Raw genomic sequence first — 24,273 nt, forward strand, 5'->3', positions numbered from 1 at the left:
TTTCTCTCGCATTCGTTTTTCTTGCTCACACAGTTCCGTGCGCGTTACAATCGGAGGTGCAAGTTTTTTCGGTTTTTTTTTTTTTGTCAGGAAACTCGGGTGCGCGTAGAATCGGGGGCGCGTTAGAATCGGGTAATTATGGTACTTTAATGGCCTTTGCTTTACGTTGCCGTCGAAAACGGCTTTGCACTGCCGGGGTTCGAATTCTCATTTTCTACTGGGATCCGCTGTCACTGTGGGGAGAAGATAGGTTGATCCCCAGCTCTGCTATTTCTACAGCATTGCGCCACTTGTGCAAGCTGTACCAGTTTTTGTGGCGTAAGCTACACTGCCCGAGGTTGAGCAGTTTCACGTGGACCTTGAAGGGCCATGCTGCGTAAGTGCGAGCACAATTGAATTGCATTGAATTGGATTGGAATAAATTGGATTGTATTGGTTTGGATTGGAAATCCAATCCAATCAGAGTACGGGTGTGTAGATAATTGGGTCTGCACATTCGCCGGTCAGCACATTCCAGAGTAGTGACGTCATAGCCGGGGCAGACGATCTGGCGCCGGCGCGTGCACAGCTGTGCGCCTCCGTTGCGCAGTAGCCAAGTCTGACTATGCGCCGAAGGGGAGTGATAGCCGTTTCGCGTGGCTCCTGGAGAGCCGTGCTGCGCATGCGCGAGGAGCAGTGACTGTACTGCTGGACTGGACTGGACTGGACTGGACCGGAGCAGACCGGACTGGATTGGATTATATTGGATTGGAAATCATTTTAGCAGCAGTAAGCATGACAATCAGCTAATCCTAGACAACCAGGGGACACGTAAGAATAACCAGTTGAACATTAGCTCACGCTACGCATATCCTGCCATGCCGAGCTAAGCCAATGCTAATTTTTTTTTGGTGCACCTGTTTTGGTGCCTCATAAAGCGCGTGCTTAAAAAAACTTGATTCAAGGCTTTCGCCTGAAAACAACGCTATCCCCCATCCACGCTGCTTGCGTCATAAGAAAGAGAGAGCGCTTAGGCCACGCAGCTACACTGTCAACAGCCCCCCAAAGTTATCGTCACCCTTCAGTCTAAACTCCACCGTGCTGTCCTAGCCGCCAGCGTTCCGTCAAGTCTTGGGGGCGTAGCCCCTATTTGTGCACTTTATTAGGAACCTTCCCTCAAATTCCTTTCCAGAATCCTACTGCGCACAGAAGCGTTGAAGCGCTTGATATTTTGGATCTTTTCTTAGTTTATTCCTTCAAACAGATGTCCTTACGGGTGCTATATGTCAATGTCGTTCATGTTTTGAATGAATGTAATTTAGTTTACACCTTTCTGGGCTGTACCGATTTGTTCTGGGCGCGGATTGCGACCGCCGTGGATCTGGTGCCTGGCGGCCAGACTTGTACACGTTACAGAAAGTAAGTGACCGATTACAATTACAATTACTAACTTTAAATGAAATTGATTGCAGTGGTGAATCACAGCACAAGAAAAGTAACCGAGCAATTACAGAAATGCAATCGATTACTTTTGCGTTACTTTCCTTCAAATATTCATTCCCACAAGACAATACACAAGATTGTTCAAACTACCATAAAATACTGTGGCTTTCATTGTAGAGAGAAGCCTGGAGGATTGCGCGATGGCTGGGAAGCTTGTAATGCGCCTCAGGATGTGTTTTTCAAAGCAGTCGTCGCTGATTCTTCCATGTTTTCTCATTCAGAAGCAAGCTGCTACACTGAACACTCTCTCAATGCATGCGGTTGAGGAAAGGGCGGTATTAAAAGGTAAAAAATTAGCAGTGGCTTCGCTACGCTATGCCAGGATATACGTAGCCTGCGCTAAGGTTCAGCTTATTATTGTTAGCTTTCCTGGGTTTATAGGGTTAGCTGGATTATCATGCTTACTGCTGCTTCAATGACACACTCACGGTATACGCATTATGTGACAGACACGTGTATATTCATCGAGCGGCTCCGGCAAAGTGTCACCAATCGCCGCAGAGCTACGCTGGTTCCGCAGGCGCACGCCGGTGTTGCTACGACGCACGAGCCGTATATTCACGGCGTATTTTGTTTTTGCTATCGCAAAAAATCAAGCAGCCATGTGCATTTTGATTCAAAATAACAATAGAAATATCCCTACCTATTTATGTCTTGCCTCATGTATGCTTACTGCTTTCTTTTTGGTCATTGCTCAGCAATGTTGACAAGCAGAAGCACTGCCACCCCATTTAGTACAAAATGTTATTCCTACATAAGCGGGTTTCAAGTATTCTTTAAACTTGCTGCATGTGTGCTTGGCGCTTCGTTATCACGTCACGGCCATGTCATCTCCACATCGCTGCGACCGCGTTACCGCATTTCGTCCCAGTAAAGCCTCGACGGAGGGCAGCGTCCCTGTTAGAAGGCGCTTGCCCTCCGCACAGGTGGTTAAACAACGGAGCTGTGACGTGCACCTGGGGTTTTAGGCATGACGTGTGGCCGACAAATTTTGAAGTTACGTGGGCCGGTGCGGGGCATGGTCAAGTTGACGCTGCTCCGCCCTCACTGCCTCCACCCCTGTCGCTACGAGAGGCACCACGAAGGAGGCACTTTTGTAGCATGAGCTACACTGGCCGAGGTTGAGCAGTTTCGCGCGGCTCCTGAAGAGCTGTGCTGCCCATTCGCGAGGAGAAGGGACGTCACACGGCGTACAGAACGTTTCTCGCTGCAAGGCGTCTCTCACACACCCCACGCGCCCAGCGTCCTCGCCGACCTCCGTTCCGCACGTGGCGGCCCGGTCCACTTGACGACCATGCGACGAGGGGTGGCCGGGTGGGGAACCAATGGCTCGCGCGACGCAGCAACAACGGCGTGTGCCTGTGGAACCCGCTTAGCTCTGGGGCGATTGGTGACGCAGCGCCGGAGCCGCTTGATAAATATACATGTCACATAATGCGTATACCGTGTGTGGGTCTCTGAAGCAACAGTAAGCATGATAATCACACTAATCCTTGACAACCAGGAAATCTAAGAATAACCAGCTGAACCTTAGCTCGTGCAACGTATATCCTGGCTCAGCCGAGCTCAGCCACTGCTAATTTTGTTTTGTTTCGCTCCCTTCGATGCACCGTTCCGCTTGCCATGCTAGGTAGATGCGAAAGTGCAGCTTCGTCATCTCTGTACCCAGTCAATTCCTCTCACCTACCTCTCCTACCTGCCTTTCTTGCGCATGCGCAGAGGGTTGCGCGGAGAAGCTTTCTCCGAACGTTATCCACCGGATCTTGCTCTCGCTACACGTATAAAGCTTCGCTATAAAGCACCTTTGGAAGTGAGCCTAAATACCTATCCTATACCGGCACAAAGACGAGTGGACGCAAGTCAGTGCGTTTTACGATGTAGTACTCATGCGCATTCAAGAGTGGTGAAATTTGTTATCTCAGAAGGCGGTGCTCACGTGGGGCTAAGCATTAATTTCGTGGATGACATCGAGAGCGGCCGATCTCGTCTCGTCGTCAGTATTACTCTTTCGTCGAAGGCAGTTGCAGAGCGAATTGTTTATGTAATAAAACCGGCGTCAGTTATAATGTACCTTTGTTAGAAAGCTGGCCTGGGTGTTTCGTATACTGCTAAAGCTCGCGAATGTTTAGATTTCGGCATACTTCGCATATTCGCAACATGTCATTGCTCATAGCAACTGAGTTATTGCCTGGAGTCCTCTGGCGGCACGTGTACCAAATATCTCGAAAGGGTTATTTCTTTGCTGGAGCGGGTCCTAAACATACTGACCAGTTCAAATTGCATAGAACATATCACACCGCTTTTTAGTTAACACGAATACTACCGTTCATCCTGATCTACACGAAAACAATTACTCAAATAGTTCACAACATAGTACAGCGTAGCGATCAGTTGCTGTTGAGTTTATTTGGCTACCTTAGAGAAAACACTAGACCAGCAATTAAAATACCGTTCAATTTGCCGGTTTGTCGCAATATCTACGAACAAAGATTAATCCAACTCAATGGCCCACATATCAGGAACAGTACACTTCATGATGTAAGACATAAAACCAGATTTTGTCTATTTTGTAAGGCCCATGGGTAACTGCTGAAGCTGGACGTTTTCTCTACGGTACGGTCGTCTCCGAACACCGGCCTAGGAAGCGATGATGACGATGATCAGCCGAGAAGTAGACGAAGGGTTCCTCGAAGGGTTGGATGATGATGGGGACAATGAGATGGTGAATTTCCACGCTTCGTAGCTTCACGCTTACACATATTTCCCTCGCCCGTCGAGGCGGCCTCCCAGCCGCAAACACACGGAAGAACGATGATAGAACGGCTTTAGCCGAGGCAAGTGCACAATCTCGGTGCCTCGGCGGCGGCGGTCTACGGGTGGAGTAATGGGGGTTATGCGGAAGTTGACCGGTGAGGTTTTGTCCAGGATGGTTATGGTCCATGAAAACGGTGAAGGAATTTTTCGCAAAATTCAGGAACCCGGATAGGACGCCATAACAAAACTTCATCGCAGGGTCGGAAATAAACAGTGTGCTGTGAGGAGTCGTAGCGCACTTTGCGGCCCTGCTGACACTCGGTAGTGTGTTTACGGGCAAGCTGGCGGCAGCAGTTCAGGTGAGAAGTGAACTGTTCAGTGCTCGGAACAGAGCGTGACACAGAGGCGTTGAAGAAACAGGTGTCGAGTGTCCAGGACGGTTGGTGGCCGAATACGAGGAAGAATGCCGATTAACCGGGCGTTTTTTGGGTATCCGTATTGTAGGCGAAAGTTACGAATCAACAATGTGGTCCCAAGTACTGTGATCAGGCGCAACGTGCATTGAAATCATGTCCGAAAGTGTGCTATGAAACCTCTCAGTGTGTCCGTTAGACTAAGGGTGTATCCAGGTGTCAATTTTTGAACAGTTCGCGAATAAGTCCGGATATTTGCAATGATGTTCGAGAGAAACGTTCTCCCCAGGTCACTGAGCAGAACACAAGGGGCGCCGTGCCACAAGACGATGCGATGCAAAAAGAAGCTGGCGATATCTTCGGCACATCCAGTACGCAGGGGAACCGTGAAGGTGAGTATCCACACTTCGGAGCTTCGGGCTCACAAGTTTTAAAACTACATTTCGAAGTCTGTATAAATAGGGATCAATTCTTTTTTTTCAATAGCATGTTTTAATTATGCTTATTATGTATGGTGTATCATGATATGTTGTTTTGTGTTATGATACGTTACGATATGTTCATTTACGTGCTAATCTTCAAATGAATGTGTACGTTTTGTATCTGCAAATACAGCACATTTTGTGTTGAAATAGTATAAAGATTACCATCTCAACGTGTACCTCAACTAAATTTTAGAAGTTTAATTCATTACAAAGAAGTCCCAACAGCCTGACTAGCGTAATTTCTGAAATGCAAAGAAAGAAAACGTGCCGAGGTGGATACGAGGGAAATAAACGGGTGAGGGAAGGTCAGGGGCAGCCTTCGTCAGGTGTCGTCCGTGCCAGGCATTCAGCGGTCATTGACGCTGACCGTGTTACCCTAACCAGTTTCGCCCCAGACGGGCGGTGAAAAGAACTTGGAGGAGACTAGTAATGCTACGAGCCGAAGGCTTACGTCGTCCACATACCTTTTTTGGAAGCCTTCTTCTTCTTCTTCTTGGCAGCGTTCTTGTTCTTATTTTTCGGGTCTGCAAGAAAACGTGAAGTCGAGAGCATGACGGAACCCCGTCTGTCCGGGAAGGTACATTTGGAACAAAAAAATCGACTGGTCGGCGTCTCTTTTCTGCTCCGAATGCAAGAAAACGTCCACAGTTTCAATTAGCACGGAATAGCGACACACTGATGGGTCGATTGCTTGAAAATACATCGATGCTGCAGAAAAACGTGCCCCATCAATAAATACTCCAGATAACTTAAGCGCGACTGGAGACTGCATTCATCTCCACGGACGTCATAAAACAAGTTAGTACCCGCAAATTCCTGTTGTCGCCATGTTCCGGGGAAACACGTTAACGACTTGCTCCATCTAAACTTTAAAGACAAGCGCCCGACTGACTGAACTACTGACTGACTCCTCAACGCCCGGCCTAACTGCTACACCTAGAGAGTTGCAATTTCGGGAGACAATTCGTGTCATGTCGCAGGGGCTTAATTAGGCGGCATTTTCCACAATACCACTTGTAAGCAAGGAAAAAGGGGAACTGTGTTTTGCAAAATTCGTCACTATCTCGCTCACCCATTCACATATCCAAATTTCTTTTTCTCATACGTGTAGCGCTTAAGAATACCTAAAAAGTAGTTTTACGGTTTTTCGCTAACCAACACTTCTGGGCCGAATCTGCATTTCAGAACAAAATGGGTGCTCCAATAATTGCTTCGCTGATTGGTTTATCCAATTGTTTTTTTGCTAATAAATGTTACCAATACAAATACACAATACATTCGCATCCTTCTACCAGTTGCCGCAGTCATTGCACTTGTAGCAAATAACGTTTGGATTAACGACATCCCACGCGGTTGCCCAAGGCAGGGAGGACAACGCCGCTCGCGCAGCCCAGCGCTGTTCATATCTCGGAGCGTTTATGACTAAACCAGAGACCGTCAGCGCGTGCTGATGGACGAACGGTGTGCTGTGTCGCGCGTAGTAGTCGAATGAGAGCGCCCGCGTACTCGCATCAAGGCAGAGGCCACGGCTCGATAAGTTTGCACGGAAGGATGATACCCGCTCCGTTAAAAGCCAGAATGCGCACTTCCGTAACTCTCGGAGGTAGCACCAGGAGAGGCCAACGGGAGCCAAAAGCGGGCCTTCCATGGAGTGTTGTGCGGACAGCCTCCCCTGGCTGGATCGAGCAAGGTCGCTTAGGACGTCACGAGGAAAACGGGCTGTAGCAGCAAAGCGCTCCCAGGCGCGTTGCCGGCACGATGGCGGCGCAGTGGAGCATGGGCTGCAGCCGAGGATGCTTTCCGGGGTACGCGGAGCGCCCTCAGTTTTAAAATGGGCAGCTCGTTTTGTCCAGAAGGTTGCATCAGCGCAGGCGTGTATCCAGAACTTCGATTTTGGGGGGTGTAGAAATTCTCCTGGGGGTTGTGGGGGGATGTTGTGGTGGACGGGGTGTGTATAAATCCCCGGCGAGCCCTGTGTATAAAAGCCCAGAGCTCGTACTTGTGGTATCTGTTTGGAGGCTGTCGCTATCCTCGTGGAAGGGGCGAGGGTGTTCGGGAGTACAAATCCCTGCATCAGCGGCTCTAGGTGCAAAGGCATAACGAAAAATGTTACGCATGAACGGTCGGCCCAATTGGTGGCGAAACTGCGCAACTTGTAACTCTGACTGCAGATGGAACACTAGCGACGCCTGTGCTCTTCGTCTTCAGTCTTCGTTGCGCTATGTTGCCGCCGTGATGGAAAACGTGCCGCCCAAAAGCAATACAATCTGGCGCCCTAGTGTTCGTTCTGGGCCACAAAGTGGCCCACAAAATCGTGAACTGCGGATGTAGAGGACTGCCCAATGTTTTCGGAAAATGTGAGCTGGGAAAGTGGCGTCGAATTTCACTAATCTGAGTGGGGACAGGCAAGGAAGGCGTCGCTCTGGGAACGGAGGGTCGTCGGAAAGCTTCGAGGGAAACATTCCCTAGTTAGAACCTCCGACCCTGAAACCTGCGGGCAAGGATTTCCGCTAAACGCTTCATTTGTAAGAGCTGTTGCGAGAGCGGATACGGGCCTCTAAGTTCCGCCTCCTTCCTAGTTTATTCTTGTCGAGGTAAGTTCGGTACTTCTGCAGGCATACTCAAATAAAACATGATCCTGGCACCGCAGTTACACCGCAAAAACTGATTTGTACTTACACGATACAATGGCCTGCTGTCCAAGAATTCTACACAAAGCATAGCCCCCAGGGTGCCATGCTGCGGCCAGTGTACTTTGTGGAACTCCCTACGTGCCACGTACAGAATCTAGCATCTTAGGAGATTGGAACTACGCTACGCGTTGTTCGAGCACTTCGGCTTGAGAGGGCCCCGAACCTCGACCGCACACCAGGTGCGCGGAAGAACACATTCCGGCATGTGCGCGCTGTGTAAGCACCGGGTGTCCCAGATACAGCTGACTCGCGATAACTCGAACTCGCAGGAACCCAAACAATTTGTTTAAATTATCAGAAGTTTGAAACATCAGAAACTGTCATAAATACGTCTCCGGCAAGACACGGACTTGTGTTGCAATGAAACATTCACATATTTATAATACAAAATTCGCACACAAAGAGGAATTGCTATTCACTCTTGCAAAAAAAAAAAAAAATCACACGTAGATCACCCGCCTGCCCCACCTGCCGTCTTTTTTTTCTTGCTCAATCTTCGTGCGGTTGCTGGAGCCCGCAGTTTCGTTTTGACACGTGTATGCAGGTAATCGGCTTCAGTTGTAACCGGTAGTGATATAATGTCAATGTGCAGGTAAATGCGTCAAATGCAGCAGATATTCTACGGAAGGAACAAGCAAAAAATACGAAATAACCAAATTTACGCAGTGGAGTTGTTTAAATTAAGCGGCTTTAAAATGCAATGTATTTTAAAATACAGCATGCCAACAAAAGTTCCGAAATTTGTTTCAATCAACCGGAAGTTTGAGTTATCGCGAGTCTTCTGCACAACGGGCTCCTCCTCAGGCGACGCCCTGCCGCCCTTGAAGGCCCTTTTGCGAGCTGCAATTGTCGCGTCCCAGACGCGGGAAGGAATGAAAGATGACAACCTCAACAGACGTCAACAGGCGTGCACCGGAACTGATAATGGCGCAGTGTACAGTGCGCTCCGCTCTTAAAAGGAACCGGCGAACGAGTGGCCGCAGCGCTGCGCGAAACGACGGCGCCGAGAAGTGGCGAGAATCGGCTACAGCCGGCACATGCGCACTGACCACACGATGCGAGAGCAGCCGCGCGTCGTCTGCTACAGCACGCCGCCGTACCGCTCATCTTCCGAGAGCTGGGTCATGCACTAAGTGGAGATCAGTGGGGCCATGCCGTACTCGGAGGATGGAACAAAAAAAAAAAAGCGAGACAATGTTTTTTTTCACTCTCTGCGAATATAACCGCACTCTCTCGCAGCCTGCGTTTTTAAGTATATTATACTCAAAAGCCCCTCCTTTTCCTCCACCCCTGGAAGAGCATCGTATTTAAAGGAGTACTGACACCAAATTTTGATACCTACAAAATGATATAATTGGCTTCAGTAGTTTGTACAGATGCCTCACAGAAATTTTTGCAGCGATCCGAGGCCGGAATCACATCTAAAATCGATTTTGATTGTCCAGGCCGCGAGCTTCCACAAATCGGCAGCACTAGCGCAATCGCTTTCGGCGTGACGAAACATTGGCCTACGTGTCTGGCCGGTTCAGGGTGACGTCATATAGTCGTTTTCAGAACCGGAAACGATATCCTGCGCTGCTGTTGTCGGTGGTATTCGTTTGGGCAGGAGACGTAGGCGTAGCTGTGTGAGCAATACTTGTAAACGTTGCGTGTTCGACGTCTTTGCTCTTCAGTTCGTTGCCGGCGCATGGTGTTCGGCACTGGTGCCGAAAACGGCGTGGTGCGCGATGTCGACGGGCACCGCGGTGATGCGGCGGTGCGCGTCGCCGAGCTCGCCCAAGTTGTGCTATGGCAAGCTTGCGGTATGCGAAGTACTGCTCGTTGAAGTTTATTCTGGCTGTAAGGCATTGGATTGGATTCCGTTATGGCCGCGTACAAGAAGGTGCATATCCGCAGCGTGCGTTGTTTATTCGCATGAACATGCAATGAGAACGTACGTGCTAGATCACCGCTAAACGGCGGAGACAACTTTGTCGAGTACTCGAAGGTGGATTTGTGCCCCGAATTTCGATCGTAACCAGCGTTATCGTAACGAACTGAATCTCTACCCGAACAGTTATGACATGATTACGGTGTCGAAGGCTTGATATACTCGGTAAAGAACACAATAGATCGTTTACGTGCCGGTTTTCAGTATAACAAGAATATAAACCGATGAATATGTCCCAGCAGCTCTTTATTGTTTTCCAACCCCTTCAGCCGTAAAGAACAAATCCTAGCCTAGTCGGGTGACATTTGATGAATTCAAGAAAATTTTTACTTTTTGTCCTGGACTGTGGAGCCCCCCCACTAACTAGCTCGATTTTACTGTAAATAAAAGATTCTCCCCCTTCTCCTCGTCCTCGTCTTGAGTGCAATTTCACTATAACGCATATCTGAACATTGAGAAGATACGGCTGTGGTAAATGTACCCAAATATCTCTCCATGCCTGAAGAAACAGCTTTACTGTATTTTAATCATAGACGTCACTCGTTTTGCTCATTAAGCCTCCATACTGTTTAGAAGCCTGGGATAAAACCAGCACGCGCTTATACATACATTAGGCTGTTAAGGACTCAACCTACATTTTTTGCTCCCCATAGTGCATGTCGGCCTCATTTCATGCCATGAAAACATAAAGTGATGGTATACAATACTTTGGAGTGTTCGGCAAGGTTCCAAAAACTGTTTTACATTACGTATGGATACCGGGAATCGTAATGCCTTCTGCCAAAGCCGAGAGCCCCGATGGCCTAGAATTTGTTTTGGTCTTGTATTTTCGCTGTTGTCGGTTGTTAGACTCTCGCCGTTCCCTTTGTTCAAAGGTTGCTCGATACAAAAGCTGACGCCTAGCTCCAGCTCTTCGGGCTCCGCACAGCACCGGCTTCGCAGGAATGGGGCGACGCCGGCAATGCTTCTTCCGGAGCGGTATCAAAAACTACACTTTAAATCACGCCTTCAGATAGTGTATGAGATTTTAAGAATTTCATTGTGATAAAAAATGCGCATACGCAAAAACTGGTGCGGACAAGCATAAAAAGTCAACCGCGCGCAAAGAAACAGCAGAGAGAGCGAGCCCCAATGAAGCAGACGACAAATGCGAGAATCTCTAATCCGACGTCACGGAGACGGGCTTCGCAGCGCCGCCCGTGGTCGCACTCACCGCCAATAGTCTAATGACACAAGAGTTAAAGCCGTTTTCTGTAGTAGTACTCATTCCGTAGATGGCCATGCTTCCCTGCTCCACGGTTAATGCGGGAAAGCCAGCTTACAAAAACCCAAACTTAGGACGACTTTTCCAAATTCGGCTCCACCTCTAAACACATGTACATTGCTAGGAAGACATCTTTCAGGAGGCGATCTAAGCCGTCTTCTATCACGATATGAACGCCCAATGGCCTTGATTTTTTATCTTTATCTGTACTGGGAACCGGCTTTATTTTTTTTTCGAGGCGGAGCAGCCTGCTCCGGAGGCAGCCTGACACGACACCAAGAGTCACGGTCGCCAAAGGCAGCACTAGAACCGCTGCACTGTTGGAAAATTAAAGCGCTTCCACTCAATGTGAAAGCTGTCGGCAGTGCGGAGCAGTGATTCACCATAATGGGTGGTTGCGCCGTGATCCGCTCACTGCTACCACCCATCACGCGCTTCGCCGCCCTGTCTCTTGATGAATATTGCATTTCAAATTTCCCGCTTCCGCCGTGCTCGCGCGCCCCCTGCCTGAAATTGCGCCAGCGGGAGTTTTCTTTCTTTGATTTCTTTGATTTCTTTCTCTGATTTAGTTAGCTGAAGCTGTTTTGCGTCAGTTCGAACGCCAAATTTTCTTGCGAGGCTGGAGCTTTTCTGCGGAATTTCTAACGCGCCATTTTTTTCTTGCGGGGCTGGAGTCTTTCTGCGTCATTTCGAAAGCGCCATTTGCTTTTTTTTTTTTTTTTGCTGGGTCGCGTTTTTTGCTTACTATCGTAAAAACCAACCCAACGAGCGTTTCTAACTTAATGAACGCGATAGCTACCGGTTATATACACAGATTTTGTCTGAAATGTACCTGCAGTTTTCTTTGCGCTAAACAACGGGGAGATGTATGACAAGCGCCAGCGGTTCACGAGGTCCGAACAGTTGTGACTGCTTAAACCGCGTGGTTTTCGAAACCTCTGCGTGACTACCTGACGACGGTACAGAAGGCTCTACTTAGGTCAGTGATCTCGCAGCGCCGCCTGTTAGCAAGCTACGACGACAAGGCGAGCCCTTAAAGTGCTGAGCACTTAAAATGCTCGCACGAGGCACCGTAACGCTATGACCCACAACAATTAAAAGCTGCTTTCCACAATTCGACTGAGGCTAACCTGACAAAAGGGGCAATGCATAAAATACGATGCTTGCCCTGGGGTGGACGAAAAGGAGGGCTTTTAAGTATAGCATATGAGAACGCAGGCTGCAAGAAGAGTGCGATCATTTGCATTGGATTTTTTTTTCATCTTTCGAGCACGGGATGAACCAGCTCGCGGAAGATGAGCAGTGCGGCGGAGCGCTGTAGCAGACGACGCGCGGCTGCTCCCGGCTCGTGCGGTCAGTGCGCATGTGCCGCCTGTCACTTCTGCCGAATTCTTTCTATGCAGAGCTCATATGCACAGTGACAGATCTTTTCCTGGCGGCGGCAGGCACGACGTCACACGCCACTCAGTGGGCTCTCTACCTGCTGGCCAAGCACCCTGGGCAGCAAGAACGACTGCTTCACTCCTTGAGGAGAGTGGTTCCCGCCGGGCAGCCCATTAACGAAGATTCTCTGGCGCGGCTACCTTACGTCAAAGTGGTCATACGGGAAGCCCTGCGTTTTTTCAGCCGCCCCTTTCCATAGGGGCGATTTCCCGTGCAAGCCGGGTAAACTTCCACAGCGTTGTAGTCCCACACAATTAAGGGCAATTAAGGGCCGAGCGCCAGGCCGGGAAGTCACTTTAACCTATTTTACTGGTAGGTTCCCGGTGCCACCAAGGCACACGAATGCACATGGTGCCTTCCACAGCCACGGTGGACGCTCAACTCGCAACCGCCTGTGGCAGGACATGCCGCCAGACTCTTTCACCCCCGGCAATGGCGCAACGCGGCATGATGGCCGGGGGCCCCGCCAAATGGACAAGGGTCAAAGGCCCCTCTGAAGGGTAAAGGCAGCTTTCCAGGCGTGGATTCCCCTCTTAAGGGTCCGCACTCGACCAGGGACGCGAGTCGAACCCGGTACGTACCGCATACGAGGCGAGTGCTGTACCTCTGAGCCACCGTTGATTCTCTGATTCTCGCCACTTCTCGGCGCATCGTTACGCGGAGCGCTCGCCGGTTCCCTTTAGGAGTGGACCGCGCGGTACATTCGTAGAGCGAGCTCGGAACAGTTACATCCCCACGAGCAGTGAACGCGGCCATGTGCACGCTAATGACGACAGCTCGCTTATCATACATTGTTATGGCACTCTGAAAAATGTCGCGCAAAAAATAAGCTTCCTTCAAGCGTGCTCAGTTTACGACACCATCTATATAAAGTGCTTCAAACTCCCTCTCAATCACTTCAATGCATGAAATAAAACTTTTTTATTACTTTTGGCCTGAATGGGCTCTTTAGACGCCGATAAAATAAATGGCGACAATGCAACAAACAGTTTTCAGACAGCCAATCGCGTCCCGTGTCTTTTTCCGTTCTCTAAATCATGTAGCCTCGAGAACGGGGCTAAAGCGTTTTGAGAGCTTCTTGCACCGCAACGCGGTCGACTTACGTTTAACAGGTGCTGGCTTCGCCTTCTTCGAGGCTGCTTGAATGACAGGTGGGCGGGGAAAAAAGACGCGAAATGTCACAAAAGATTGTTGTCTCTGCATGCGCCGGTAAGTACGAGGACGGAAGAACAACCGTCTAATTCGTTTCTGCAGTTCTCGCGCATAGTGTCTTTGCAGGGCGCGCATTCTGAAGTTACTTTACGGAGCCGTAGTGCACGGAACGCCTCGAAATAGCCACGTTCTCGCGTAACACTGCTTATCACAAGTGCGAGGTTTGGCTCCAAGCGGCTTGTTTGTATGTTTCTCTTTTCAAGGATTCAGAGAGGTGTGGTCATGCACTTTTCGTGTTGCGGAGTGTCATCGCCACTACGCATGAGCGCGTCGTAGATCGTTGCCTGGTGCTGTATCAGCCCTCTTTCACACAGCCGTCACCTCGTCCGTCACGGCACCGTCACGTTAAAAAACCGCGACGGAGACGTAAACGGAGTAGCGTTCGTACTGTAGCTCTCTGTCAGAGTACAGCGTCGTCTCCTTAGTGATCAGTTTAGCCTGATAATCGAGCGTGCTTAATTTGGAACGTAAAAAAAACGGCTTAGATTTTTATGTGTGCTCACTTTTCGCTAAATTTAGCCGTAAAAGTATGTTTTCTGATTGGCTGGTTTGCCAGGGGCGTGGTCCCGCCGCGTTGACGGAACAGAAACGTAGAGCTCCGCTTCCCGTCACCGTCGCACCGTTTTCAGCGAGAACTCGCCCGAGAAACCGTCGCCCATGACGGCAGACGGTGACGTGACAATGATGTGACGAGATTAAAAATGGCTCTGTGAATGAGGGCTCAGACGGCAGGTCCCGGTCGACCCGGGATGCCGCTCTGTGCTCTGTGAAGCAAGAATTTGAACGAGCACCGCCACACGTCGTGTCCATTGCGACGAAGGGCTTTTTTCCTGGGTGTTTTGTTCGGGGAGAGGGGGCTCTGTGGCTTCTCCGCCGCGTTTACAGCGTTTACTCTGGTATACACCTTCTAAGGGCCGTACTTCGGGTGAATACCGAGTGGGGGGGCGTCTTTAGCTCCTCGTGTAGATTTTCCGTGCCGAAAATGTACGCGGATCGACTCCTGTCTCGTCCCTCACGGCCATACAAGTCACCGCAATGAAGAAAGCAAGTGCATTCAGCAGTTCCTCAAATCCAGCTCATATGATACCACGGGGAAAGAATTCTGTGCACAGGCCCGAGAAAGCTCAGACACTTACTTGCCACTTTGACAGTAGACTCCACTCCTCCTGTGATTAGGGAAACAAAAACAGTCGGTGTGTTCACAAAATGCTCAGGCAACATGGAGGAACAAAAAGCTTAGGAGAAGCCCAGGCCGCCACATTGGGAGAAGTGTGGAAGAAGTCACTTGTCTTTCGTTTTTTTTTAACGCTCATCGGGCGTCCTAGCAACGGCGCCGAAGGCCGGCCCACCAAGGCCCTACGTCACGGCGCGGCCCAGCCGGTAGCCAATGAACGACACGAGGAGATGGCGGCGAAGCGAGCGATGGCGCAGGAGGTAGTTAGCGTGTGCGCGCAAAACACACGCAAAAATCGGCGACTTCCGAAAATGGGTTTTTCGGCTTTAGTAGAGATGACGTCAGGGCTTCTCCTAAGCCTTTCTTTCCTAAGCGTCACACAAGGAAACGCGTCCGTGGGCGCGGTCTCTTTAAGTACAGGGAGCGCCCTCCTGCAGCGAACGGCAGCAACGAAGCCCGCGATTAGGCACCACACACGGCCTCACCGAACCGTTTGTTCCCCGGGATGTAACGCCTAGATCAGCAGAACTGTGGGCGCCCAAGGTAATAAGCGCCATGTAGCCAAAGGGCCCACGCACTTCACCGTCACATCAGGTGTTACCGCAGCCGAAGTAACGTTGCCTTTGCGCGCCTGTTTGTAACGTTGAGAAACAATTCCGCACACTTGGCTCTTTCGGAAAGGGCAAATGGATGGGGCAACGGGAGACAGCGGGACGAACGAAGCAGACGGTGTATTTCCATAAACGGCGTATAGGACGAATACAAACAGGAGGTGGTCACAGTTAGGGACTGTTTATTTTCTGGTAATTTGGACTATCCTTTGTGTAGGGCTACGTGGGCTGTGGCCTTATTCGCCTGCCTATTCACTGCGTTTCCGCCTGGCTGCTGTAGCTGCGGTGTCCCGAAATCTGACAGGATGCTTGAGCTAGTGACTTCCTGGTCATCCTAATTCCCTCTTCTTGAGGCGAACGTTTGTTTTGCACGGCGTTTGCTCGATAACACTCTCAGTACTCCTTCACGCAGTTCGGTTCGTATACTTGCGGGTCTCCAAGTGAGAGAGGCACCATGCAATTGCACCGACCATCAGCCTTCAGACAAATGCAACTATCCAGGAATAGAACGCCTTACCTCCAGCAACACTCAACATTGTTGATAATGAAGCTTTTGTGAAGGATTTCTGAAAATGTGTTTGCGCTTGTTTTACTGTAAATATTCCCTTTCAATTTATTCTTTCCCTCTCTTGTTCTTTTTGCTTGCATTGTTTTGTTTTATGTAGCTCTCTACTGTAGTTCCAGGAATGGCGATGCTGATAAACAAAGTCGCCTGTGTTCAACCTGTTTCTACAGTGTACCTAAACTGCCCTGCTTGCATGATGATCGGCTGGTTATGGGTCCAATAGGCTGGCACATGCGTTCTGCCTAACCAGCGAGGCGTGCTTGGGTTGATTCAGGTTTAGTGCACCGACGCAACGCAGGCGATAAGGCGCACCGTAGTGGAGGCCCCGGATTAATTTTGACCACCTGGGGATCTTAAACGTGCACCGAAATCTCGAACACACGGGTTTTTTCGCTTTTCGCCCCCACCAGAAAACCGTCCTCCGCGGCCGTAAATCGAACCGGCATTTTTCGGCTTAGCAGCAGAACGCCTTTGCCACTGAGCCACCACGGCGGGTGAGCGTACTTTTACCCACTCCCTTGGATTTAAAGTTACGGCGCTCAGAGTGCTCTGGCAGGAATTGAGCAATCCCTGCGATGAACTTCGCACATAGCAGCGCTCAGCTGTCACGCCACTGGAAAGCGAATAGGGCCGCCCAAGAATGAAATTAATTACCCCGAGAACACGCTAACGAGGCGGGATTTCAGAACTCATGCTGCGGCATAAAACGTGAAAAGTGTGCTCTAATGTTTCGTCTTTCCGATTACTTCACTGTGGAAGCTACGGATAATGCGGTGGAATGATCTCCTAACGCACATACGCACCTACTCACGGAAGGACAAAATGGGCATTTTTTCGTTCGACAAAGACCACGTTCGACGACAATAAACGGCGGAGAGCTCTGAATATAGCGGTATAAGGCCTAGCGAAAGATAAGAGGGGTACCCATTGCTTGAGCCTCGTTTCATCATCATCATCATATTTGTGTCCACTGCATGACGAAAGCCTCTCCCGAAGATCTCCAGCCACGCCTATCGAGTGATCGCTGGGTCCATGTTTTTCTGAGTCCCGACCCCTATTGTATTTGCTGTCCATTGGCAGCCACTTCAAACCCATGGACTATCCGTTGACCCTCATTCGCACTTCCTTGAAGACAAACTACAACTATCTTACACTTGAAAAAAAAACTGGCCTTTGATAACTCTGTGATATCCATTCTAGCCACGATAGACGTTTCTCAGCGGAAAAGAAAAACGCACGAAACTTGCACCAAACTTGCACATTTTGCGCTACAAGCGACGCATTATGGGCAATGAATGGAATAGAGGCCTGGGCTAAAAAAACGTAGTTATTTGTGTATTCACTGCATTTAAGTGCCACTATCAAAAGGAACTAGAGGCCTCACTACAGTCGCCCAGTCGTGCTTCTCAGCGGTGGCTTATATTTCGGCGGCCGGCAATGACACGTACAAGATTCTGTGACGTCATAGAGGAATCGCCGGAAAGTGGCCGGGGCTCCGCCACTTCTCTATCTGACTTATCTGACATCCGCATTTCCTAGATCGAAGTGGCATCGTGGTAACGGGGCAAAAAGGGGCTCTCTCCCGCTCCGCCGCAGCGAAGTGACCCAATGGCTCTCCTACGGGTTGGCCGCTTCGGAGCCCGGGCGCTGCTGCGGCATCTTCAGCGGAGCTGGAATCCCGCTGCCCAATTCGCCACTCACTCGCGCTAAAAACTGGCCTCTCTTCAGAAACGCCAAAATTCTCTCTCTCTCTCTCTCTCTCTCTCTCTCTCTCTCTCTCTCTCTCTCTCTCTCTCTCTCTCTCTCTCTCTCTCTCTCTCTCTCCCACTCACTCTATCTCACTCAAATTAGCCTCCCGGAAAAAGTGCGTGGACACTTTAGAACTACTTAAGTTGCTGGCACGTCCACATCAATATAGCTCAAACAATAGCCCAGGCATACTAGACAAAATCCAAAGAGTACCCGCGCTATTTAATTATCATCATCATCACCATTTATTTGCATCAGGGAGTTGGGGGGATTAGAATCGTCGTAGTACATACTGGCAGAAGATGAAATACAGTTAAATACACGTAGTTGATTAGAAAATGCATACAACAAAGCCAGTAAGAAACCCAAAAACGCGGCAGGGGGCAAGTGGTCGAGATGATTTTGAAATTAGATGCTGAGGTGAGTTAACAATTATATGAAAGCACGTTGGCCAGGTTAGCGAGAAAAAAAAAACAAGTGTAGTGGCGCAGAAAGGCGATATAAAAGGAACCCCAAAAAGAACATGCCTAGCAATCGTGCTGTTCCAGCCCTACCCACAAGCCAAAGACTAAAGTTGTCCCAATGGCATTGCTAAAAGTGCGATGGCAAAATTGAAATGCATTGAACAAAGCCCCCTTTCTGCGATTTGTTCAGGTTAAAATGTTTTTTCAGCGTGCCACTCTACTGCTTTAATCAACCAAAGTGTACGAATTCGTCCGGTACCCGTCTTATCAGAGAAGACATCGTTTGTTTTCTACCATCAAGAAGGCCTCGAACTCCAGCTTCCTGTGAGCAGGGGCTGGGCCTATTAGGCCTAGGGCTTGCACCACAACGTAACTCAGCCAGCGGAATGCCCGGCGACGAAAACTACTGAACGCACCGGACGTGCACGTCACCGCGACGAAATAGCAGAAGGGAACTCTCAACGAGGGTATGACTCTGGGGCCATGGACTTTTGTGTGGTGAGACGCACCACACCGCCCATACCACCAACAAAAGAACTCACTGCCAGTGGCGCCAAGGACGACGGGGAAGACACCCAAGAGTGGAATCTTCGGCTCTACAAACGTCGAGAGCGACTGCGTGAGCCCGTGAAAGAAGCGGAGACACTGAGCAAGGCGACTGATACAGGTGGGAAATCTCTGAGAAGACACCTTCCTAGCCTCAAGCCATTCCAATACGGGATTGTCAAACCGCGAAGAGGCATAAACCTGTGTGAAGTGGAGGGGGAGGTGACTCGCAGCGTTCGAGCAGCCTGCCTAACTCCCTTACAAGAATGCCCGCTCATCCGAGTGCACCCTCGATGACGCGGAGGAACTACTGAAGATAGGAGACCTGCGCATACAAGGAAAAGACCTACAAGTCAGCACGTACTCAGCGATGCAAGATGAAGTATGCCGAAGAGTCATTCACGGGGTGGACGACGGAGCGACCGACGCGGAAATCAAGTACGAACTTTTGGCACCGTGATACGAGATTTCGGGCGCCAGACGACTGGTTAAATCGAGTTCGGCCGTAATCGTCTTCTCCGGCAAACGAGTTCCCTACACGGTGTGCTACGCATGGTTGGAGAAGCGGTGTTTTATCTACCGGAAGACGCGTGCCGCATGTTTCAACTGTGGAGAGGCGGGACACAGAACGGATGTATGCCCGAAACCCAAGGGCTTTGCCTGCGAAGACTGCGGACAACCAAACACCATGGAAGACCATTCGTGCACTTTCACGTGCGCACTATGCAAGGGACCGCACAAGACACACTCCAGTGAATGTAAGCAGACATTTTTCAGGCCAGACAAACCGGGGAAAAACAAGAACGTAATTTAAAATCCGGACCATGGTAGTGTACAATACCCGGTATCTCGGCAACAACTGGCGCGGGGAAATAAGAATACACCCTTGGTGACGGGAGCGAGTAGCACCTGCTGTGAAGATAGCAAAGGGACAACGTCACGCGGCCGCACACACGAGTGGGCGACTGCAGTTACCGATCGAAAACACGGGACAGGGCCTGGGCCAGCTCTCTGCCGGGCAATACTCAGCTGCAGCTGCAGCACACAAAAAAAGGAGGAGACGTCCTCAGGCAACCAGCAAACTCTTCAGGCCAAGGATCAAGCCAAAGCAAAGAACAGTCAGGTGAGCAGGGACTGGCCTTCCCTACTCCATCTCTCTTTACACACAGAAATACAAACACTCCAGACCGACGAAAACCAATCGCAGAAGGCAGAAATCAGAGCGCTGCGAGCAGAACTCTCAGCCTTAAAGGCTCAAATGGCGGTACTACCAAATCCCAACTACTCCACACGCGGTCACCAACTAGAGATCCCCTTGCCCCTGCGTCAACTCCTAGTCACCTCCATAATACCAACTTGTCTTACAAGAGTTCAAGGGTTTCAAAGAGGAAGCCAAGCAACATCAAGAAAAGGTTCAAACTCAACTCTGACAGATGAGCGAGCAAATTGGAGGTAACCAGCGCTACACTGAAAAAGCAATAACGGCACTTCGACGTGAGATGCAGGAACAACGCAGGAAGCGCATGGCAATGCGAGGACCGACAGAGGATCAATGGTCAGGTACGGACTCGACATGCCATACAGCCACGAACTGAGGATTTGGCAGTGGAACTGCGGGGGGTATAATCGGAAGCAGTCGTCCCTCCAACTATATGTAGAAAAAGCTGTACATTCCCTGGCAGTCATGCTGACACAGGAAGCGCACAAAATGCCCATCACGCGTATGGGATACAACACTTTTCAAACGAACAGAAATACCGCCATTCTCGTGCAAAAGGAACTAGCTGTGAGCCATCATGATGGATTTGACTCGGATGCCCCTCACGAATATATGGAGATACACCCAGCCAAACGGGGAGGGAGTAGTCTACACATCCTGAACGTATTGAGCAGCCCTAGCAGCCGCAAGCCCAATTTGGACCATCTAATCAAATCCTTCCTTACTTCGGCCCGCCGTGGGGCCCGTATGATGGTGGCGGGGGCTTCAATGCTCACAATGTGGCGTGGGGTTACAAGCGAACGGACGCAAAAGGCAGGAAGCTGGAAAAACTGGCAGCCCGGGAGCAGTGTTGCGGAGTTACCAGTCCGGAATCGGAATGAATCCGGAATCATTCTACATTTTCGAGACCCCGGAATGGAATGGGAATGGAATGGCGACAATACTTGAAAGAATGGAATGGGAATGGAATTAAGTGAATTTCGCCTGGAATGGAATGGGAATGGAATTACATGTATTTTCCCAAAATAAAGCACATGTACTTTTTCTAAGCGCGGTTTTTGTCAAAATATACATAAACACGCAAAAACACCCACCAGCCCAAGTTCAAACATCAGCAAGCCGGAGCATTGAATTTAACAACAACACAGTACTGTTAAAATTGATTGGCTGGTTTCAAGCACGGTATATGTATAAGCAGCGACCCTACTACAATTCTGCCCTTATATACAGCGCTGCTACGACACTCGTCGCGGTCCTCCGCGGAATAACCGCGGCTCTAAGCCGTTGGTATGCGTGGTGGGGAACTACCGCGGAGGCAACCTTCTCTTCCACTAACTGGGCCTTGTGATTTCTTATCTTGGCGGCGCATCCGCCCCGGCTGCGAGCTGCCTCCGCCCCCCCTCCCCCCCCTCCCCTCAACTTTTGTTTTTGCTTCTGGAACCTTCGGCGACTCGCATCCAACTTTCCCGACAGCGGGACGCTGGCGCGGTGCTTGTGTTCACTGCAAACTTCCACATATCAGCTTACGCCCTATCTCACCTCGCGCTCCCCAGTTCTCCCCCAGGAACGTTTGCAATACTTCCCTCCTGTCTAGACACTTGGACGCCTTTGCCCGAAGAAGCGTCGACGAAGGCGTAAAATATTGGTTCGGGGATCCACCCGAAACAGGAGAGCCCATGAAATAGGAACTGCGGCCACGGCTGCGCCTCCCAGCTCCGACGCCGCAATTAGCGGCCGAATAAAGGCCGCGTTCGCTCTGTTCTAGGGAGCGTCTGCAAAATCAGCGAACAGCTCGTGGCACAAACAAACCTCACACCAGATAGAAGAAGCTCTTAATCGACCAGATTTAGGGGAAGTCCTCAAGGTGGAGTAAGTTTCTATGAAGGAAAGTTTGACATCCACCTGAATGCAGCCATACGGCTACAAAGGAAAGCTATACCGCTTTCTCAAAAACTTCGCAGTTGAAGAAAAATTCGTCCTGGTCAAGGATTTGAATCCGGGACCACCGCTTAAAACCGGAGCAGTCGCTCTACCAACTGAGCTAACCAGGAGGCTAGCAGTTTGTAGCCGGAGAGCGAATTGATCAACATATCGAAGTGAAGGACAGGTGTTAATCGACCAGATTTAGGGGAAATTCCCAAGGTGCAGTGAGTTTCAATGAAGGAAAGTTTGACATCCACCTGAATGCAGCCGTACGGCTACAGAGGAAAGCTACAAAGCAGCAGCTCTCCGTCACCTGAACAGTCGCTACTGCAACCGACAAAAATATAATAAATAATTCTCGAGACAGCAAGTAGAGCTTTGATGACGACTTCTGCTTCCCCATCCTGGATGTAAGACTTAAGTACCCGCATACCTGTCACCTGAAAGGAGAGGAGGAGGGAGAGGAGGGGGGCTCTTGTTGGCAATGCCGCCGCGCTGGCGCCAGTGGGCGACAAAAGAAGCCCAATGATTGATTTAGGAGCACGCTCATACTGTAAAAGCTGGGCGATGCTCCCCTTTCACTTCCTGGGCTACCCCCCCCCCCCCCTCTTCCTCCTAGCTTTTTATGGGAAATAAACACCGATTTCATAGAGCACTGCCGCACACTTGCTCCGGCGCCCAGCGGCTCACGTACGCACAATATGTCCGCCAACATGGCACATTTGAAACACTTTTTTTTATATTACCCGTGAAGAAAAAAAAACATGTTGCACGCTGCAAGCTTTGTTCCGAAATGGTTCCGACCTATTGGAAAGCGAACGCTAGCCGCTTCCTCTTGCTTTCTCGACTCTCAAGGGCAGTTTTCAGTGTAAATGCGACGTCAGCTGACGTGGGACGCGTGTTTTCAACGGCATGCCTGATAAGGACATTAAAGCGAAACCGGCTCTTAAACACGTCTTTCGAGCAGCTCATGTTTGTCAAGCGCCGTGTATAGGCAGACGGCAACTGTTTTATTTTGCTTTTTTGTTTTTAGAACTGATCGTTGAAGCAGCCGTCATTTACACTTCGTGTTTGGGGAAACGTAGGGCGAAGCACCCATTTAGCTCATACCATTTTCTTACGTAATTTCATGAATGAAACCAAACTAAAACTCGTTTTCGACATTTCACTGCAGCCTGAGACCTTTATTGCAGCATATAAAATTCACGAGGACATCTAATTGCGATGCTGAGCACGAGGTCACGGGTTCGATTCCTGGCCGCGGTGCCCGCTTTTATGAAGGAGCAGAAAAGCAAAAACGCCTGTGTGTACGAGATTTCGGCGCACGTTGAAGATCCCCAGGTGGTCAAAATTATAATCCGGAGCGCTCTACCACAGCTCGCCTCATCGCCTGCGTTGCATCGGCGCGTTAAATCCTACAATCAATCAACGAGGTCAACTAAGCACTTTTTCTGGTGTAGGGATTTCCGCAACACTAGACTGGCCGACTCCTGAACGTGTCCTTCTATTATTATCGTTATCATTTTTCTTTACTTCTTTTTCGCTTGATTGCCCAGACCACAGGACATTTGGGGGAACCTACATTGCTACTCCACTGCATGCAACTCCTCAAATTAGTTATACAGGCCTCAGTTATACAATGAGTTATACAGGCCTTGGACTCAGTTTTTGCTGAGCCCAAGGTCGCAACGCATTCTCTAAGTCCTTCTTTATTTAGCTAGATTCAAAGGTTGCGTGGTGTAAAAGTGTGAAGGATCTCCCAATTTGTAAAAGAAAAAAAAAACAAGACGCAAGTTGGTATACGAACAAGTGCACTATCCCAGTATACACTAACGAGAAAAAAATTATCCCGGCGCATTGGTTCCCACCGAGACACCCATACAAAGGTCACGCATACTCTAAGCACAGCCTGAACTTTCGATCCTGTGCAGTGGGTGATACCTGACGCACGTAACTATGCTTTTCGGCAAGGGCGACATTGCATGCCTGCACACACGCAAACACAGAAAGCTCTCTACCTATCCATGCTTTCAACGCGCGCTTGACACCAGTGAGAGCTGGCGACCTCTGCGGCCCGTGATCCGTATTTCGTGCAAAGGCAGGACAAGGTGCTGGAACGGTAACTCTTCCAACTGATACTACCAGATCCAGAGGTTCTGTTCCCCGTTAACAAAATTATAGTTCTAACCATACTCACGACCGCTCCATACTCGTGTAATACGCGTTTAAGGAATATGTCTTCTTTAACCATACTTTTATGAGTACAAAAAGAACATGTCATCACTTTATTAACTCATTCAGGCTTAAACAATATGAAAACATCACAACTCGTAAAGACAGGCTGAC

At 49.7% G+C, this 24,273-nt stretch overlaps 1 protein-coding gene across 1 annotated transcript in view; it reads right to left on the reverse strand.

Annotated features, from left to right (window-relative positions):
* The window catches only part of LOC144180122 (uncharacterized), a 37,087-nt gene extending 31,433 nt beyond the window's left edge, over positions 1–5,654 (reverse strand). The window contains exon 1 of the mRNA XM_077708516.1: positions 5,599–5,654. The gene's annotated coding sequence lies outside the window, so the exon portion shown is untranslated. The remainder of the gene's footprint in view (positions 1–5,598) is intronic.
* Between the last annotated feature and the right edge of the window lie 18,619 nt (positions 5,655–24,273).

This window comes from Haemaphysalis longicornis, unplaced genomic scaffold (assembly GCF_048455015.1).
Source record: "Haemaphysalis longicornis isolate Haplotype H1 unplaced genomic scaffold, Haemaphysalis longicornis Haplotype H1 scaffold_4, whole genome shotgun sequence".
NCBI lineage: Eukaryota > Metazoa > Arthropoda > Arachnida > Ixodida > Ixodidae > Haemaphysalis > Haemaphysalis longicornis.